At 43.7% G+C, this 6,000-nt stretch overlaps 1 protein-coding gene across 1 annotated transcript in view; it reads left to right on the top strand.

Annotated features, from left to right (window-relative positions):
• Positions 1-539: 539 nt before the first annotated feature.
• The window catches only part of LRRC31 (leucine rich repeat containing 31), a 32,741-nt gene continuing 27,280 nt past the window's right edge, over positions 540-6,000 (top strand). The window contains exon 1 of the mRNA XM_081137817.1: positions 540-779. The gene's annotated coding sequence lies outside the window, so the exon portion shown is untranslated. The remainder of the gene's footprint in view (positions 780-6,000) is intronic.

Genomic DNA, 6,000 nt, shown 5'->3' with positions numbered 1-6,000 from the left:
GGAAGTAAGGTCTTAGGTGTTAGGTGTTGTCCTAAGAACTGGAGTTCAGGCTCCAGGGAAATTAAGCTAAATTTTAGTGTCTCCTGTTTCCCTTCTCAGATCAAAGTTATGTTTCCTACAACAGAATGGAGGTTTTAAAACTCATCAACTAAAGACACATTAGAAATACCCTGTAGTTCTGAGTCAAGCTTTAGAAAACGAGGAGAGACAAAATGCTTCAAAATGTATCTGGGACACTTTGCGAGAAAAACAGCCTGGCACTTATTACTCAGCCGGTACACCCCACCTGGGCCTCCCTGTCCCCTCACTCCTCCAACAACACCCACAAATACCTAAACACACCAGTCACCATCTGCACAAGTACTGCTTTGTTTTCATTTCTTTGTAGTGTCCCCCTCTGGGGTCAAAAGTGCAGCTGAGATTCACAAAAAATTAATAACCAAATATCCCCACTATTAGCTAATCTAAGTAAACGAAATTCACCCTTGATGTGATAGGGAGAAACCCTGATCAAAGAGATATGCTTCGTGCCACACCCTGGGGCCATAAACCCAGACTCTCTCGACTGGAAAAGCAAACAGGCTTCAGAGCGAAACAAGCTGAGGCTGGTCACCGGACTGGCTACCCAAGGAGCACGGTTCCCTCCAGTTCACCCACAGGAGAGACTGGGACCTGCAGCGTGAGCCAAAACCGGTCAGCCAGGGAGACAAGTTAACAGCAAGTACAAGCAACTGCCAGTACGTCAAGCGAATTGCTGGTAGGAATGAAGAATTATTTAGGTATAACAGAAAATACGTAATTGCTCTCTTTTGTCCCTGGGGCAAGGGCATTTGCTTTTCTTCTCACTAGTATTTCCTATTCTCTCTTCCCCTGCTATTGCCCTTCCAAAGACACTCGAAGAGAAACAGGGAGCTAGCTTATCTTTTCCATCTCTTAGTGGGAAAATGGTATTTCTGCCTCTGCTCCTGCCTCGGAAACCATGGCGACAGCCTTTTGACCTGGGCAGCTGCAGCTCCAGTTTCACCCTGCTTGCTGCCAGAAGGCTGCCAGTCACCACCTGCAGTCAGAGAGAGCTTGGGACTCGGGTCCTTCCAGCCGTGCCGTCTGGGGCACAGTTCCCCTTTCGTGGACGTTTGTTTTATTTGATGAGATGGGCGAGGGAGCCGCACTCTATCGAATTGTTGGGGGTACGAAGAGAGGGTGACGGTGAAATGTAATATCGGAAAATGGGCCTCTGTCTTACAACATGCCAAAGAAATTCGGCAGTTCTGCCCTGGCCTTTGGGAGAAAGGTGCCAGCGGTGTTTCATAGGGTCACACTGACTTCAGTTTAGAGAGAGGGAGTTCTTTGTCCGTAAATGCAGCAGCTGAGGCCAAAGCACTTATCTCTGTTTCTTAGCCGAACAGAGCTTCAGGACACGAGGCTCCTTGAGCCTAATACAATGACCCTGATGACAGCCGACATTCATTGAGCACGTCCTCTGTGTTGAGCCCTGTGCTGTGTGCTTCTTCCACATCTTCCCATGTATTTATTCCAGCAGGCCCCTGGGCAGGTATTATTACTACTTTCATTTTACACACTAGGATGCTGAGGCACAGCTACAGTTAGGCTTGTGCTGCTAGTAAGAGATGGAATTTGGGATTTGAACCCAAGTCTGTCTGGCTTTATACGCTTCTCACCCTCACACACTGCTTTAGGGTGGAATTGAGTGAACTGAAGCAGAACTTCCTTCCTTCCACACCGCACCCCAGGGATGTGCCATTGGAATTTCTGGGCCTTTTCTTGGTTCTCCTGCTCCTGGTCCTGTCTTCTCAGGTTACTCACATTTAAAAAAATATATAGCTTTATTGATTTCAGAGAGAGGAAGGCAGAGGGAGAGATAGAAACATCAACGATGAGACAGGCATTGGTTGGCTGCCTCCTGCACGCCCCCCACTGGGCACTGAGCTGTAAACGGGCATGTGCCCTGACTGGGAATCAAGCAGCATCTCCTGGATCCTAGGTCGATGCTCAACAGCTGAGCTACCCAGGCCCTGCCGGGCAGATTACTCACTTTTTCTTGCAATTGAGATCTTGGCATGCAACTATTACTATTGTCTGGTGACCTGGGATGTGACTGTCCGCTCTTAGAAAGCATGAGGTGAGCATAAACCTCAGAAAGTTCTGTGCTAACCCTGCATAGCGCTCTTTAGCTAAGGGAACAGGAGTCACGGATGCCATCTTTCTAGCTCTAATTTTGGAAGCATCGTGATTAGTGTGGGGAAGGCCTGGGGAGGGGGTGGGAATGGGGGGAAGGGAGTCAATGGGGGGAAAAGGGGAAACATCTGTAATCCTTTCAATAATAAAGATTAAAAAAATAAACGAAGAAGGGTCAGGCTTCCCTTTGCCTGTTCTTGGCACAGACTCCGAAGAGCAGGCGAAGATGTTTCTCATATATTGAGAGCTCAGTGGGTACCTCCTCTGTACATTGGCCCTGGGAAATCTTGAGTATCACAGCAGGCTATTACTCCTATTTGCAGCAGAGCCCCTCCGGGTCTTGGAAAAATTGGTAGCAAATTTGGGGACGTTATAAACTCCTAGAGCATCTAGACGAAGGCTGCCCTTAATTTAGGGTGTCTGGGGTACCCCGAGAAGCAGAAAATGTTCCATGTCTTGAATGAGGGAAGGAAAATCAATCCCTGGAGAAAAGTTCAAGGGCAGTAGGGGAGAAATACTTTATTATCGGCCCACATTTCTCTAGATCTGGGAAATATATCCCAAGTTCCTCCAAAAGGAGCCTGCTACCTTTCGAAGGGGGCTCAAAGAATCTAATAACGGTGTAAGGCCAGGCCACTGGAAGCTGAGCCCAAAAGCTGTTTGCTGGCGGGGGAGAAACACTTCTTCAGCTTTAAGGATTATTGTGGTGAAAGAAGAAAGAGCTGAGAACCATATTCTAGTGATAGGGAAGTAACAGCCATTAAACCAGGCCACCAAGAGACAGAAGAGGCAGCATGAACTACAGCTGTGCTGAGGAAGCTTCAGGAGCAAGACTAGGAGGGCTTCCTTGGAGCCAACAGAAAACTGAGGGGTGCTTGGGGCCTCATAGCCCAGAGACTTCCTTGGAAAACCCGGAGTCTAAGCTAGTGCAATTGACCTCAAAGACAGGGAGGCCTGGGGAAATAAGGGTCACCCAGCGTTATGGGTTGAATTGCATTTCCCCAGAATACATATGTTGATGTCCTGCCCTCAGCACCTCAAAATGTGACCTTATTTAGAGATAGGGCCTTTATGGAAATAATTAAGTTAAAATGAGTCAATTAGGGTGGGACAGGAGTCCTTATTTAAAAAGGAATTTTGGACACACACATGCATACAGGGAGAACACCATGTGCACATGAAGGTGGAAATCAGAAGGGATGGCAGCTCCCACTATCACAATGAGGTTATGCCCCTTAAGCTGTGTCCTCTGTCCAAGCCATGTGCTGGTCAATGACTAGAATGTTCTTTCCCTTGAAGCACAAGTGTAAATCCTATAAAACACTATATGCACAAAAATTCACTCAATGAACACTTGCATGCAACTACCATATGCCCAGCAACCTTTAAGATTTAAAACATATGATGAGTGAAATTGGATTAAACAGTGATCTTTTAAAAATATTTTAATGAGCAGATCCAGTGAAACCCATCTCCAGCTTTGCTGCCCAGATCAGTACTCCAGAAGTGGGGTGGGGTGGAGAAGAGACTGACTTAGCATATCTGAGCATAAAACAGGGTTTCATTTGTTTCAACAACACTTTATGGTTCCTGTATGGAATATTTATTTGAGAGCACTCACCTCTACAAGATTTCTCTTTCTAGAGCGGAAATCCTGTATGGCCTCTTTTTTTGGCTTTTGCTTAGACGTGAGATTGGAAGAGAAATTCCCTGGTCCATTTAACCTAATTTTGTTGGATTCCACTAGACCATTTGAAATTCTTGTTTTTGAGGAATATTTTATCTGGTGTGTGATTTAGGAATACAAAGAAGGATGGTGGGGAGACATAAGCCTTTTAAAAAAGCTGTTTGTTATGGATAATTTCAAACATACACTAAAGGAGACTGACTAGAACAGCAAACCTGAATGTACCAATTATGTAGCTATAATAATTACAAACTCATGCCTACTCTTGTTTCATTTTTGCCTTCTGCATCTCCTTCCCCACACTGGAGTATATAGAAGCAAATGCCAGCTTCATATCATCTCATCCACAAATATTTCAGTATGTATCTTTAAAAGAAAAAGACCTTTTAAAAAAAATCACCATAAAACTGTGACCACACCCAAAACATTAACAATCCTAAATATCATCTACTGTCCAGTTGGTGTCCAAGTTTTCCTGATTGTCTCATAATTTTTTTTTAAAGTTATAAAAAGTTTGTTTTTTGAATGAGAATTTAAAAAGCATTTACATGTTACATTTGGTTTATGTGCCTTGAGTTTCTGTAAAGCTATAGGCTCCCCTTCACTTTCTTTTTCCTTGAAATATATTTAAAAAAACAGATTATCTGGTTTTGCTTATTGCATTCACCTGGTGTTGTTAACATGTTCCACAGTCCTCCCTATTTCCTAAACGTTAGATTTAGTTGCTCAGATTCAGGTTTAGTATTTTGGCAGGACCTTTTTAATTAATCCTCATGTGAGGATGTGTTTTATCTATTTATTCATTTATTTCTCATTTTTTCTTTCTTTTTAAATTTATCTTTATTGTTGAAAGTATTACAGGTGTCCCATCCCCCCCCCCAATTGACCCCCTCCACCTCACTCCCACCCCCTCCCCAGGCCTTCATCCCATTATTGGCTGTGTCCATGGGTTATGCATATATGCATATAACTTCCTTGGTTAATCTCTTCCCACCCTCCACCCCCCTTCCCTCTTTCCTCTGAAATATGATCGTCTATTGCATGCGTCAATGCCTCTGGATCCATTTAGTTCATCAGATTCTTTTGTTCATTAGCTTCTTCTTAAAGAAGACCCTTCAACATTTCCTGTAGTGCTGGTTTGGTGGTGATGAACTCCTTTAGCTTTTTCTTATCTGTCAAGCTCTTTATCTGACCTTCATTTCTAAATGATAACATTGCTGGGTAGAGCAATCTTGGTTGTAGTTCCTTGTTTTTCATCACTTTGAATATTTCTTGCCACCCCCTTCTGGCCTGCAAGGTTTCTGTTGAGAAATCAGCTGACAGTCGTATGGGTGCTCCCTTGTAGGTAACTAACTGCTTTTCGCTTGCTGCTTTTAAGATTCCCTCTTTGTCTTTAACCTTTGGCATTTTAATTATGATGTGTCCTGCTGTGAGCCTCTTTGGGACCCTCTGTGCTCCCTGGACTTGTAAGTCTGTTTCTTTCCCCAGGTAGGAGAAGTTTTCTGTAATTATTTTTTCAAGTAGGTTTTCAATTTCTTGCTCTCTTTCTTCTCCTTCTGGCACCCCAATAATACGAATGTGGAGCCTCTGGAAGTTGTCCCAGAGGCTCCTTATACTATCTTCATATTTCTGGATTCTTTTTTCTTTTTGCTCTTCTGGTTGGGTGTTTTTTGTTTCCTCATGTTCCAAATAGCTGATTTGATTCTCAGCCTCCTCTACTCTACTGTTGATTCCCTGTAAATTATTCTTCATTTCAGTTCATGTTGGTACTTTATTATGTCATCGATTTTCTCAGTTATTTTCATAATACTCTTACTAATATGGTTGAGCATCCTTATAAACAAAATTCTGAACTCTGTATCTGTTAGCTTGCTTGGATCTATTTCATTTAGTTCCTCTTCTAGAGATTTCTTCTGTTCTTTCCTTTGTGACCTGTTTCTTTGCCTCCACATTTTGGCTGCTTCTTGGTGTTTGTTTCTATGTATTAGGTGGAGCTGCTATGTCTCCTGGAATTTGTAGAGTGGCTTTGTGTAGTAGGTGTCCTGTAGGGCCCAGTGGCTCAGCCTCCCCAGTTACCTGAGCTGGGCCTTCTAGGTGCTCCCCTGTGTGGGCTGTGT

This window comes from Miniopterus schreibersii (assembly GCF_964146895.1).
Source record: "Miniopterus schreibersii genome assembly, chromosome: 5".
NCBI classification, from domain to species: domain Eukaryota; kingdom Metazoa; phylum Chordata; class Mammalia; order Chiroptera; family Miniopteridae; genus Miniopterus; species Miniopterus schreibersii.
This window is presented reverse-complemented; position numbering and strand designations above follow the sequence as displayed.